The following is a 14464-nucleotide window of genomic DNA, read 5'->3' on the forward strand; positions in this document are numbered from 1 at the left end:
TAGCAAAGCGCTGCGTGCCTTCGGCGCCTGGCAAACGCCTGCGTCCTTCGGCGCCTCGCCGCATCGTAGCCTAGCAAAGCGCTGCGTGCCTTCGCCGCCTCACACAGCGCCGCGTCCCTTCGCCGCCTCGCCGCCTAGCAAAGCGCCGTCTCCCTTCGCCGCCTAGCAAAGCTCCGCGTGCCGTCGCCAAAAAGCAAAGCGCCCTGTTCCTTCGCCGCCTCCCAAATCGCTTCGTCCCTTCGCCGCCTAGCAAAGCGCTGCGTGCCTTCGCCGCCTCACACAGCGCTGCGTGCCTTCACCGCCTCGCCGCTTAGCAAACGCCGTAGTAGCGCCGAAGGGACACGGCGCTTTTGTAGGCGCCGAAGGCACGTGGCGCTTTGCTAAGGCACGAGGCAGCGAAGGCACGCAGCCATTTGCTAGTGGTCGATGGGCTCGGGCGCCTTGCTAGGCGGCGAAGGCACGCAGCGTTTGCCAGGCGCCCAAGGACGCAGCGCTGTGCGAGGCGGCGAGGGCACGCAGTGCTTTGCCAGGCGGCGAGGCGGCGAAGGCACGCAGCGCTTTGCCAGGCGCCCAAGGCACGCAGCGCTCTAGGAGGCGGCGAGGGCACACAGTGCTTTGCTAGGCGGCGAGCCGACGTGGAGCTTTGCTAGGCAGCGAAGGGTGAGGACGCTTTGCTAGGCGGCGAAGGCACGAAGCGATTTGGGAGGCGGCGAAGGCACACGGCGCTTTGCTGGGCGGCGAGGGCGAAAAGGCACGCAGCGCTTTCTTAGGCGGCGAGGCGGCGAAGGCATGCGCTGCTTTGCTCGGCGCCGAAGGCACGCAGCGCTTCCTTAGTTTGCGAGGCAGCGAAGAGAGGGAGCGGTTTGCTTGTTGGCCAGGCAGCGAACAGGCGCCGTGCTTTGTTTTCTGCCACTCAGCAAATACACGCAGCGGTGTGCTTTTTTGCGAGGCACTGAACACATGCAGCGTTTAGTTTGCGAGGCGGCGAAGAGACGCGACGCTTTGCTTTTGGCGATGCAGGGAAGAGACGCAGCGGTTTGCTTGTTGGCGAGGCAGCGAAGAGACGCGGCGGTTTGCATGCTGGCGAGGCGGCCACCGGATCGAGTGGTTTGCTTGGTGGCGAGGCAGCGAAGAGATTCAGCAGTCTCCTTGTTTGTGACACAGCCAACATGCCCAGTGGTTGCTCATTGTGCGAGGCAGCGAAGAGATGCAGCACTTTGCTTGTGCAGCAGGTGGCACCGCGGATTGCTTTTTGGCGTGGAGGCGAAGCGAGGCAGCACTTTGATAGCTGGCCAGGCAGCGAAGAGACGCAGCAGTCTGCTTGTTGCTGAGACAGCCAACATGCACAGCGGTTCGTTATTCTGCGAGACAGCGAATGACCGCCTAGCAAATCGCTTTGTGCGTTCGCCGCCTCGCTGCCTAGCAAAGCGTCGTCTGCCTTGGGCGCCTAGCAAAGCTCGGCGTGCCGTCGCCGTCAAGCAAAGCGCCGTGTTCCTTGGGCGCCTAGCAAAGAAGTGCCTGCGTTCGGCGCCTGGCGGCATCGCAGCCCAGCAAAGCGCTGCGTGCCTTGGCCGCCTGGCAAAGCAGCGCGTGCCTTGGCCGCCTCGCCGCCTAAGAAAGCGCTGCGTGCCTTTTCGCCCTCGCCGCCAAACAGAGCGCCGCGTCCCTTCGCCGCCTCGCCGCCTAGCAAAGCGCCGTCTCCCTTCGCCGCCTAGCAAAGCTCCGCGTGCCGTCGCCAAAAAGCAAAGCGCCCTGTTCCTTCGCCGCCTCCCAAATCGCTTCGTCCCTTCGCCGCCTAGCAAAGCGCTGCGTGCCTTCGCCGCCTCACACAGCGCTGCGTGCCTTCACCGCCTCGCCGCTTAGCAAACGCCGTAGTAGCGCCGAAGGGACACGGCGCTTTTGTAGGCGCCGAAGGCACGTGGCGCTTTGCTAAGGCACGAGGCAGCGAAGGCACGCAGCCATTTGCTAGTGGTCGATGGGCTCGGGCGCCTTGCTAGGCGGCGAGGCGGCGAAGGCACGCAGCGCTTTGCCAGGCGCCCAAGGCACGCAGCGCTCTAGGAGGCGGCGAGGGCACACAGTGCTTTGCTAGGCGGCGAGCCGACGTGGAGCTTTGCTAGGCAGCGAAGGGTGAGGACGCTTTGCTAGGCGGCGAAGGCACGAAGCGATTTGGGAGGCGGCGAAGGCACACGGCGCTTTGCTGGGCGGCGAGGGCGAAAAGGCACGCAGCGCTTTCTTAGGCGGCGAGGCGGCGAAGGCACGCGCTGCTTTGCTCGGCGCCGAAGGCACGCAGCGCTTCCTTAGTTTGCGAGGCAGCGAAGAGAGATAGCGGTTTGCTTGTTGGCCAGGCAGCGAACAGGCGCCGTGCTTTGCTTTCTGCCACTCAGCGAATACACGCAGCGGTGTGCTTTTTTGCGAGGCACTGAACACATGCAGCGTTTAGTTTGCGAGGCGGCGAAGAGACGTGACGCTTTGCTTTTGGCGATGCAGGGAAGAGACGCAGCGCTTTGCTTGTTGGCGAGGCAGCGAAGAGACGCGGCGGTTTGCATGCTGGCGAGGCGGCCACCGGATCGAGTGGTTTGCTTGTTGGCGAGGCAGCGAAGAGATTCAGCAGTCTCCTTGTTTGTGACACAGCCAACATGCCCAGTGGTTGCTCATTGTGCGAGGCAGCGAAGAGATGCAGCACTTTGCTTGTGCAGCAGGTGGCACCGCGGATTGCTTTTTGGCGTGGAGGCGAAGCGAGGCAGCACTTTGATAGCTGGCCAGGCAGCGAAGAGACGCAGCAGTCTGCTTGTTGCTGAGACAGCCAACATGCACAGCGGTTCGTTATTCTGCGAGACAGCGAATGACCGCCTAGCAAATCGCTTTGTGCGTTCGCCGCCTCGCTGCCTAGCAAAGCGTCGTCTGCCTTGGGCGCCTAGCAAAGCTCGGCGTGCCGTCGCCGTCAAGCAAAGCGCCGTGTTCCTTGGGCGCCTAGCAAAGAAGTGCCTGCGTTCGGCGCCTGGCGGCATCGCAGCCCAGCAAAGCGCTGCGTGCCTTGGCCGCCTGGCAAAGCAGCGCGTGCCTTGGCCGCCTCGCCGCCTAAGAAAGCGCTGCGTGCCTTTTCGCCCTCGCCGCCAAACAGAGCGCCGCGTCCCTTCGCCGCCTCGCCGCCTAGCAAAGCGCCGTCTCCCTTCGCCGCCTAGCAAAGCTCCGCGTGCCGTCGCCAAAAAGCAAAGCGCCCTGTTCCTTCGCCGCCTCCCAAATCGCTTCGTCCCTTCGCCGCCTAGCAAAGCGCTGCGTGCCTTCGGCGCCTGGCAAACGCCTGCGTCCTTCGGCGCCTCGCCGCATCGTAGCCTAGCAAAGCGCTGCGTGCCTTCGCCGCCTCACACAGCGCTGCGTGCCTTCGCCGCCTCACACAGCGCTGCGTGCCTTCACCGCCTCGCCGCTTAGCAAACGCCGTAGTAGCGCCGAAGGGACACGGCGCTTTTGTAGGCGCCGAAGGCACGTGGCGCTTTGCTAAGGCACGAGGCAGCGAAGGCACGCAGCCATTTGCTAGTGGTCGATGGGCTCGGGCGCCTTGCTAGGCGGCGAGGCGGCGAAGGCACGCAGCGCTTTGCCAGGCGCCCAAGGACGCAGCGCTGTGCGAGGCGGCGAGGGCACGCAGTGCTTTGCCAGGCGGCGAGGCGGCGAAGGCACACAGCGCTTTGCCAGGCGCCCAAGGCACGCAGCGCTCTAGGAGGCGGCGAGGGCACACAGTGCTTTGCTAGGCGGCGAGCCGACGTGGAGCTTTGCTAGGCAGCGAAGGGTGAGGACGCTTTGCTAGGCGGCGAAGGCACGAAGCGATTTGGGAGGCGGCGAAGGCACACGGCGCTTTGCTGGGCGGCGAGGGCGAAAAGGCACGCAGCGCTTTCTTAGGCGGCGAGGCGGCGAAGGCACGCAGCGCTTTGCCAGGCGCCCAAGGCACGCAGCGCTCTAGGAGGCGGCGAGGGCACACAGTGCTTTGCTAGGCGGCGAGCCGACGTGGAGCTTTGCTAGGCAGCGAAGGGTGAGGACGCTTTGCTAGGCGGCGAAGGGACGGAGCGATTTGGGAGGCGGCGAAGGCACACGGCGCTTTGCTGGGCGGCGAGGGCGAAAAGGCACGCAGCGCTTTCTTAGGCGGCGAGGCGGCGAAGGCACGCGCTGCTTTGCTCGGCGCCGAAGGCACGCAGCGCTTCCTTCGTTTGCGAGGCAGCGAAGAGAGGGAGCGGTTTGCTTGTTGGCCAGGCAGCGAACAGGCGCCGTGCTTTGCTTTCTGCCACTCAGCGAATACACGCAGCGGTGTGCTTTTTGGCGAGGCAGTGAACAGATGCAGCGTTTAGTTTGCGAGGCGGCGAAGAGACGTGACGCTTTGCTTTTGGCGATGCAGGGAAGAGACGCAGCGGTTTGCTTGTTGGCGAGGCAGCGAAGAGACGCGGCGGTTTGCATGCTGGCGAGGCGGCCACCGGATCGAGTGGTTTGCTTGGTGGCGAGGCAGCGAAGAGATTCAGCAGTCTCCTTGTTTGTGACACAGCCAACATGCCCAGTGGTTGCTCATTGTGCGAGGCAGCGAAGAGATGCAGCACTTTGCTTGTGCAGCAGGTGGCACCGCGGATTGCTTTTTGGCGTGGAGGCGAAGCGAGGCAGCACTTTGATAGCTGGCCAGGCAGCGAAGAGACGCAGCAGTCTGCTTGTTGCTGAGACAGCCAACATGCACAGCGGTTCGTTATTCTGCGAGACAGCGAATGACCGCCTAGCAAATCGCTTTGTGCGTTCGCCGCCTCGCTGCCTAGCAAAGCGTCGTCTGCCTTGGGCGCCTAGCAAAGCTCGGCGTGCCGTCGCCGTCAAGCAAAGCGCCGTGTTCCTTGGGCGCCTAGCAAAGAAGTGCCTGCGTTCGGCGCCTGGCGGCATCGCAGCCCAGCAAAGCGCTGCGTGCCTTGGCCGCCTGGCAAAGCAGCGCGTGCCTTGGCCGCCTCGCCGCCTAAGAAAGCGCTGCGTGCCTTTTCGCCCTCGCCGCCAAACAGAGCGCCGCGTCCCTTCGCCGCCTCGCCGCCTAGCAAAGCGCCGTCTCCCTTCGCCGCCTAGCAAAGCTCCGCGTGCCGTCGCCAAAAAGCAAAGCGCCCTGTTCCTTCGCCGCCTCCCAAATCGCTTCGTCCCTTCGCCGCCTAGCAAAGCGCTGCGTGCCTTCGGCGCCTGGCAAACGCCTGCGTCCTTCGGCGCCTCGCCGCATCGTAGCCTAGCAAAGCGCTGCGTGCCTTCGCCGCCTCACACAGCGCCGCGTCCCTTCGCCGCCTCGCCGCCTAGCAAAGCGCCGTCTCCCTTCGCCGCCTAGCAAAGCTCCGCGTGCCGTCGCCAAAAAGCAAAGCGCCCTGTTCCTTCGCCGCCTCCCAAATCGCTTCGTCCCTTCGCCGCCTAGCAAAGCGCTGCGTGCCTTCGCCGCCTCACACAGCGCTGCGTGCCTTCACCGCCTCGCCGCTTAGCAAACGCCGTAGTAGCGCCGAAGGGACACGGCGCTTTTGTAGGCGCCGAAGGCACGTGGCGCTTTGCTAAGGCACGAGGCAGCGAAGGCACGCAGCCATTTGCTAGTGGTCGATGGGCTCGGGCGCCTTGCTAGGCGGCGAAGGCACGCAGCGTTTGCCAGGCGCCCAAGGACGCAGCGCTGTGCGAGGCGGCGAGGGCACGCAGTGCTTTGCCAGGCGGCGAGGCGGCGAAGGCACGCAGCGCTTTGCCAGGCGCCCAAGGCACGCAGCGCTCTAGGAGGCGGCGAGGGCACACAGTGCTTTGCTAGGCGGCGAGCCGACGTGGAGCTTTGCTAGGCAGCGAAGGGTGAGGACGCTTTGCTAGGCGGCGAAGGCACGAAGCGATTTGGGAGGCGGCGAAGGCACACGGCGCTTTGCTGGGCGGCGAGGGCGAAAAGGCACGCAGCGCTTTCTTAGGCGGCGAGGCGGCGAAGGCATGCGCTGCTTTGCTCGGCGCCCAAGGCACGCAGCGCTTCCTTAGTTTGCGAGGCAGCGAAGAGAGGGAGCGGTTTGCTTGTTGGCCAGGCAGCGAACAGGCGCCGTGCTTTGTTTTCTGCCACTCAGCAAATACACGCAGCGGTGTGCTTTTTTGCGAGGCACTGAACACATGCAGCGTTTAGTTTGCGAGGCGGCGAAGAGACGCGACGCTTTGCTTTTGGCGATGCAGGGAAGAGACGCAGCGGTTTGCTTGTTGGCGAGGCAGCGAAGAGACGCGGCGGTTTGCATGCTGGCGAGGCGGCCACCGGATCGAGTGGTTTGCTTGGTGGCGAGGCAGCGAAGAGATTCAGCAGTCTCCTTGTTTGTGACACAGCCAACATGCCCAGTGGTTGCTCATTGTGCGAGGCAGCGAAGAGATGCAGCACTTTGCTTGTGCAGCAGGTGGCACCGCGGATTGCTTTTTGGCGTGGAGGCGAAGCGAGGCAGCACTTTGATAGCTGGCCAGGCAGCGAAGAGACGCAGCAGTCGGCTTGTTGCTGAGACAGCCAACATGCACAGCGGTTCGTTATTCTGCGAGACAGCGAATGACCGCCTAGCAAATCGCTTTGTGCGTTCGCCGCCTCGCTGCCTAGCAAAGCGTCGTCTGCCTTGGGCGCCTAGCAAAGCTCGGCGTGCCGTCGCCGTCAAGCAAAGCGCCGTGTTCCTTGGGCGCCTAGCAAAGAAGTGCCTGCGTTCGGCGCCTGGCGGCATCGCAGCCCAGCAAAGCGCTGCGTGCCTTGGCCGCCTGGCAAAGCAGCGCGTGCCTTGGCCGCCTCGCCGCCTAAGAAAGCGCTGCGTGCCTTTTCGCCCTCGCCGCCAAACAGAGCGCCGCGTCCCTTCGCCGCCTCGCCGCCTAGCAAAGCGCCGTCTCCCTTCGCCGCCTAGCAAAGCTCCGCGTGCCGTCGCCAAAAAGCAAAGCGCCCTGTTCCTTCGCCGCCTCCCAAATCGCTTCGTCCCTTCGCCGCCTAGCAAAGCGCTGCGTGCCTTCGGCGCCTGGCAAACGCCTGCGTCCTTCGGCGCCTCGCCGCATCGTAGCCTCACACAGCGCTGCGTGCCTTCGCCGCCTCACACAGCGCTGCGTGCCTTCGCCGCCTCACACAGCGCTGCGTGCCTTCACCGCCTCGCCGCTTAGCAAACGCCGTAGTAGCGCCGAAGGGACACGGCGCTTTTGTAGGCGCCGAAGGCACGTGGCGCTTTGCTAAGGCACGAGGCAGCGAAGGCACGCAGCCATTTGCTAGTGGTCGATGGGCTCGGGCGCCTTGCTAGGCGGCGAGGCGGCGAAGGCACGCAGCGCTTTGCCAGGCGCCCAAGGACGCAGCGCTGTGCGAGGCGGCGAGGGCACGCAGTGCTTTGCCAGGCGGCGAGGCGGCGAAGGCACACAGCGCTTTGCCAGGCGCCCAAGGCACGCAGCGCTCTAGGAGGCGGCGAGGGCACACAGTGCTTTGCTAGGCGGCGAGCCGACGTGGAGCTTTGCTAGGCAGCGAAGGGTGAGGACGCTTTGCTAGGCGGCGAAGGCACGAAGCGATTTGGGAGGCGGCGAAGGCACACGGCGCTTTGCTGGGCGGCGAGGGAGAAAAGGCACGCAGCGCTTTCTTAGGCGGCGAGGCGGCGAAGGCACGCAGCGCTTTGCCAGGCGCCCAAGGCACGCAGCGCTCTAGGAGGCGGCGAGGGCACACAGTGCTTTGCTAGGCGGCGAGCCGACGTGGAGCTTTGCTAGGCAGCGAAGGGTGAGGACGCTTTGCTAGGCGGCGAAGGGACGGAGCGATTTGGGAGGCGGCGAAGGCACACGGCGCTTTGCTGGGCGGCGAGGGCGAAAAGGCACGCAGCGCTTTCTTAGGCGGCGAGGCGGCGAAGGCACGCGCTGCTTTGCTCGGCGCCGAAGGCACGCAGCGCTTCCTTAGTTTGCGAGGCAGCGAAGAGAGGGAGCGGTTTGCTTGTTGGCCAGGCAGCGAACAGGCGCCGTGCTTTGCTTTCTGCCACTCAGCGAATACACGCAGCGGTGTGCTTTTTGGCGAGGCAGTGAACAGATGCAGCGTTTAGTTTGCGAGGCGGCGAAGAGACGTGACGCTTTGCTTTTGGCGATGCAGGGAAGAGACGCAGCGGTTTGCTTGTTGGCGAGGCAGCGAAGAGACGCGGCGGTTTGCATGCTGGCGAGGCGGCCACCGGATCGAGTGGTTTGCTTGGTGGCGAGGCAGCGAAGAGATTCAGCAGTCTCCTTGTTTGTGACACAGCCAACATGCCCAGTGGTTGCTCATTGTGCGAGGCAGCGAAGAGATGCAGCACTTTGCTTGTGCAGCAGGTGGCACCGCGGATTGCTTTTTGGCGTGGAGGCGAAGCGAGGCAGCACTTTGATAGCTGGCCAGGCAGCGAAGAGACGCAGCAGTCTGCTTGTTGCTGAGACAGCCAACATGCACAGCGGTTCGTTATTCTGCGAGACAGCGAATGACCGCCTAGCAAATCGCTTTGTGCGTTCGCCGCCTCGCTGCCTAGCAAAGCGTCGTCTGCCTTGGGCGCCTAGCAAAGCTCGGCGTGCCGTCGCCGTCAAGCAAAGCGCCGTGTTCCTTGGGCGCCTAGCAAAGAAGTGCCTGCGTTCGGCGCCTGGCGGCATCGCAGCCCAGCAAAGCGCTGCGTGCCTTGGCCGCCTGGCAAAGCAGCGCGTGCCTTGGCCGCCTCGCCGCCTAAGAAAGCGCTGCGTGCCTTTTCGCCCTCGCCGCCAAACAGAGCGCCGCGTCCCTTCGCCGCCTCGCCGCCTAGCAAAGCGCCGTCTCCCTTCGCCGCCTAGCAAAGCTCCGCGTGCCGTCGCCAAAAAGCAAAGCGCCCTGTTCCTTCGCCGCCTCCCAAATCGCTTCGTCCCTTCGCCGCCTAGCAAAGCGCTGCGTGCCTTCGCCGCCTCACACAGCGCTGCGTGCCTTCACCGCCTCGCCGCTTAGCAAACGCCGTAGTAGCGCCGAAGGGACACGGCGCTTTTGTAGGCGCCGAAGGCACGTGGCGCTTTGCTAAGGCACGAGGCAGCGAAGGCACGCAGCCATTTGCTAGTGGTCGATGGGCTCGGGCGCCTTCCTAGGCGGCGAGGCGGCGAAGGCACGCAGCGCTTTGCCAGGCGCCCAAGGCACGCTGCGCTCTAGGAGGCGGCGAGGGCACACAGTGCTTTGCTAGGCGGCGAGCCGACGTGGAGCTTTGCTAGGCAGCGAAGGGTGAGGACGCTTTGCTAGGCGGCGAAGGCACGAAGCGATTTGGGAGGCGGCGAAGGCACACGGCGCTTTGCTGGGCGGCGAGGGCGAAAAGGCACGCAGCGCTTTCTTAGGCGGCGAGGCGGCGAAGGCATGCGCTGCTTTGCTCGGCGCCGAAGGCACGCAGCGCTTCCTTAGTTTGCGAGGCAGCGAAGAGAGGGAGCGGTTTGCTTGTTGGCCAGGCAGCGAACAGGCGCCGTGCTTTGTTTTCTGCCACTCAGCGAATACACGCAGCGGTGTGCTTTTTTGCGAGGCACTGAACACATGCAGCGTTTAGTTTGCGAGGCGGCGAAGAGACGCGACGCTTTGCTTTTGGCGATGCAGGGAAGAGACGCAGCGGTTTGCTTGTTGGCGAGGCAGCGAAGAGACGCGGCGGTTTGCATGCTGGCGAGGCGGCCACCGGATCGAGTGGTTTGCTTGGTGGCGAGGCAGCGAAGAGATTCAGCAGTCTCCTTGTTTGTGACACAGCCAACATGCCCAGTGGTTGCTCATTGTGCGAGGCAGCGAAGAGATGCAGCACTTTGCTTGTGCAGCAGGTGGCACCGCGGATTGCTTTTTGGCGTGGAGGCGAAGCGAGGCAGCACTTTGATAGCTGGCCAGGCAGCGAAGAGACGCAGCAGTCTGCTTGTTGCTGAGACAGCCAACATGCACAGCGGTTCGTTATTCTGCGAGACAGCGAATGACCGCCTAGCAAATCGCTTTGTGCGTTCGCCGCCTCGCTGCCTAGCAAAGCGTCGTCTGCCTTGGGCGCCTAGCAAAGCTCGGCGTGCCGTCGCCGTCAAGCAAAGCGCCGTGTTCCTTGGGCGCCTAGCAAAGAAGTGCCTGCGTTCGGCGCCTGGCCGCATCGCAGCCCAGCAAAGCGCTGCGTGCCTTGGCCGCCTGGCAAAGCAGCGCGTGCCTTGGCCGCCTCGCCGCCTAAGAAAGCGCTGCGTGCCTTTTCGCCCTCGCCGCCAAACAGAGCGCCGCGTCCCTTCGCCGCCTCGCCGCCTAGCAAAGCGCCGTCTCCCTTCGCCGCCTAGCAAAGCTCCGCGTGCCGTCGCCAAAAAGCAAAGCGCCCTGTTCCTTCGCCGCCTCCCAAATCGCTTCGTCCCTTCGCCGCCTAGCAAAGCGCTGCGTGCCTTCGCCGCCTCACACAGCGCTGCGTGCCTTCACCGCCTCGCCGCTTAGCAAACGCCGTAGTAGCGCCGAAGGGACACGGCGCTTTTGTAGGCGCCGAAGGCACGTGGCGCTTTGCTAAGGCACGAGGCAGCGAAGGCACGCAGCCATTTGCTAGTGGTCGATGGGCTCGGGCGCCTTCCTAGGCGGCGAGGCGGCGAAGGCACGCAGCGCTTTGCCAGGCGCCCAAGGCACGCTGCGCTCTAGGAGGCGGCGAGGGCACACAGTGCTTTGCTAGGCGGCGAGCCGACGTGGAGCTTTGCTAGGCAGCGAAGGGTGAGGACGCTTTGCTAGGCGGCGAAGGCACGAAGCGATTTGGGAGGCGGCGAAGGCACACGGCGCTTTGCTGGGCGGCGAGGGCGAAAAGGCACGCAGCGCTTTCTTAGGCGGCGAGGCGGCGAAGGCATGCGCTGCTTTGCTCGGCGCCGAAGGCACGCAGCGCTTCCTTAGTTTGCGAGGCAGCGAAGAGAGGGAGCGGTTTGCTTGTTGGCCAGGCAGCGAACAGGCGCCGTGCTTTGTTTTCTGCCACTCAGCGAATACACGCAGCGGTGTGCTTTTTTGCGAGGCACTGAACACATGCAGCGTTTAGTTTGCGAGGCGGCGAAGAGACGCGACGCTTTGCTTTTGGCGATGCAGGGAAGAGACGCAGCGGTTTGCTTGTTGGCGAGGCAGCGAAGAGACGCGGCGGTTTGCATGCTGGCGAGGCGGCCACCGGATCGAGTGGTTTGCTTGGTGGCGAGGCAGCGAAGAGATTCAGCAGTCTCCTTGTTTGTGACACAGCCAACATGCCCAGTGGTTGCTCATTGTGCGAGGCAGCGAAGAGATGCAGCACTTTGCTTGTGCAGCAGGTGGCACCGCGGATTGCTTTTTGGCGTGGAGGCGAAGCGAGGCAGCACTTTGATAGCTGGCCAGGCAGCGAAGAGACGCAGCAGTCTGCTTGTTGCTGAGACAGCCAACATGCACAGCGGTTCGTTATTCTGCGAGACAGCGAATGACCGCCTAGCAAATCGCTTTGTGCGTTCGCCGCCTCGCTGCCTAGCAAAGCGTCGTCTGCCTTGGGCGCCTAGCAAAGCTCGGCGTGCCGTCGCCGTCAAGCAAAGCGCCGTGTTCCTTGGGCGCCTAGCAAAGAAGTGCCTGCGTTCGGCGCCTGGCCGCATCGCAGCCCAGCAAAGCGCTGCGTGCCTTGGCCGCCTGGCAAAGCAGCGCGTGCCTTGGCCGCCTCGCCGCCTAAGAAAGCGCTGCGTGCCTTTTCGCCCTCGCCGCCAAACAGAGCGCCGCGTCCCTTCGCCGCCTCGCCGCCTAGCAAAGCGCCGTCTCCCTTCGCCGCCTAGCAAAGCTCCGCGTGCCGTCGCCAAAAAGCAAAGCGCCCTGTTCCTTCGCCGCCTCCCAAATCGCTTCGTCCCTTCGCCGCCTAGCAAAGCGCTGCGTGCCTTCGCCGCCTCACACAGCGCTGCGTGCCTTCACCGCCTCGCCGCTTAGCAAACGCCGTAGTAGCGCCGAAGGGACACGGCGCTTTTGTAGGCGCCGAAGGCACGTGGCGCTTTGCTAAGGCACGAGGCAGCGAAGGCACGCAGCCATTTGCTAGTGGTCGATGGGCTCGGGCGCCTTCCTAGGCGGCGAGGCGGCGAAGGCACGCAGCGCTTTGCCAGGCGCCCAAGGCACGCTGCGCTCTAGGAGGCGGCGAGGGCACACAGTGCTTTGCTAGGCGGCGAGCCGACGTGGAGCTTTGCTAGGCAGCGAAGGGTGAGGACGCTTTGCTAGGCGGCGAAGGCACGAAGCGATTTGGGAGGCGGCGAAGGCACACGGCGCTTTGCTGGGCGGCGAGGGCGAAAAGGCACGCAGCGCTTTCTTAGGCGGCGAGGCGGCGAAGGCATGCGCTGCTTTGCTCGGCGCCGAAGGCACGCAGCGCTTCCTTAGTTTGCGAGGCAGCGAAGAGAGGGAGCGGTTTGCTTGTTGGCCAGGCAGCGAACAGGCGCCGTGCTTTGTTTTCTGCCACTCAGCGAATACACGCAGCGGTGTGCTTTTTTGCGAGGCACTGAACACATGCAGCGTTTAGTTTGCGAGGCGGCGAAGAGACGCGACGCTTTGCTTTTGGCGATGCAGGGAAGAGACGCAGCGGTTTGCTTGTTGGCGAGGCAGCGAAGAGACGCGGCGGTTTGCATGCTGGCGAGGCGGCCACCGGATCGAGTGGTTTGCTTGGTGGCGAGGCAGCGAAGAGATTCAGCAGTCTCCTTGTTTGTGACACAGCCAACATGCCCAGTGGTTGCTCATTGTGCGAGGCAGCGAAGAGATGCAGCACTTTGCTTGTGCAGCAGGTGGCACCGCGGATTGCTTTTTGGCGTGGAGGCGAAGCGAGGCAGCACTTTGATAGCTGGCCAGGCAGCGAAGAGACGCAGCAGTCTGCTTGTTGCTGAGACAGCCAACATGCACAGCGGTTCGTTATTCTGCGAGACAGCGAATGACCGCCTAGCAAATCGCTTTGTGCGTTCGCCGCCTCGCTGCCTAGCAAAGCGTCGTCTGCCTTGGGCGCCTAGCAAAGCTCGGCGTGCCGTCGCCGTCAAGCAAAGCGCCGTGTTCCTTGGGCGCCTAGCAAAGAAGTGCCTGCGTTCGGCGCCTGGCCGCATCGCAGCCCAGCAAAGCGCTGCGTGCCTTGGCCGCCTGGCAAAGCAGCGCGTGCCTTGGCCGCCTCGCCGCCTAAGAAAGCGCTGCGTGCCTTTTCGCCCTCGCCGCCAAACAGAGCGCCGCGTCCCTTCGCCGCCTCGCCGCCTAGCAAAGCGCCGTCTCCCTTCGCCGCCTAGCAAAGCTCCGCGTGCCGTCGCCAAAAAGCAAAGCGCCCTGTTCCTTCGCCGCCTCCCAAATCGCTTCGTCCCTTCGCCGCCTAGCAAAGCGCTGCGTGCCTTCGCCGCCTCACACAGCGCTGCGTGCCTTCACCGCCTCGCCGCTTAGCAAACGCCGTAGTAGCGCCGAAGGGACACGGCGCTTTTGTAGGCGCCGAAGGCACGTGGCGCTTTGCTAAGGCACGAGGCAGCGAAGGCACGCAGCCATTTGCTAGTGGTCGATGGGCTCGGGCGCCTTGCTAGGCGGCGAGGCGGCGAAGGCACGCAGCGCTTTGCCAGGCGCCCAAGGCACGCAGCGCTCTAGGAGGCGGCGAGGGCACACAGTGCTTTGCTAGGCGGCGAGCCGACGTGGAGCTTTGCTAGGCAGCGAAGGGTGAGGACGCTTTGCTAGGCGGCGAAGGCACGAAGCGATTTGGGAGGCGGCGAAGGCACACGGCGCTTTGCTGGGCGGCGAGGGCGAAAAGGCACGCAGCGCTTTCTTAGGCGGCGAGGCGGCGAAGGCATGCGCTGCTTTGCTCGGCGCCGAAGGCACGCAGCGCTTCCTTAGTTTGCGAGGCAGCGAAGAGAGGGAGCGGTTTGCTTGTTGGCCAGGCAGCGAACAGGCGCCGTGCTTTGCTTTCTGCCACTCAGCAAATACACGCAGCGGTGTGCTTTTTTGCGAGGCACTGAACACATGCAGCGTTTAGTTTGCGAGGCGGCGAAGAGACGCGACGCTTTGCTTTTGGCGATGCAGGGAAGAGACGCAGCGGTTTGCTTGTTGGCGAGGCAGCGAAGAGACGCGGCGGTTTGCATGCTGGCGAGGCGGCCACCGGATCGAGTGGTTTGCTTGGTGGCGAGGCAGCGAAGAGATTCAGCAGTCTCCTTGTTTGTGACACAGCCAACATGCCCAGTGGTTGCTCATTGTGCGAGGCAGCGAAGAGATGCAGCACTTTGCTTGTGCAGCAGGTGGCACCGCGGATTGCTTTTTGGCGTGGAGGCGAAGCGAGGCAGCACTTTGATAGCTGGCCAGGCAGCGAAGAGACGCAGCAGTCTGCTTGTTGCTGAGACAGCCAACATGCACAGCGGTTCGTTATTCTGCGAGACAGCGAATGACCGCCTAGCAAATCGCTTTGTGCGTTCGCCGCCTCGCTGCCTAGCAAAGCGTCGTCTGCCTTGGGCGCCTAGCAAAGCTCGGCGTGCCGTCGCCGTCAAGCAAAGCGCCGTGTTCCTTGGGCGCCTAGCAAAGAAGTGCCTGCGTTCGGCGCCTGGCCGC

This window comes from Apteryx mantelli, chromosome 25, assembly GCF_036417845.1.
Source record: "Apteryx mantelli isolate bAptMan1 chromosome 25, bAptMan1.hap1, whole genome shotgun sequence".
NCBI lineage: Eukaryota > Metazoa > Chordata > Aves > Apterygiformes > Apterygidae > Apteryx > Apteryx mantelli.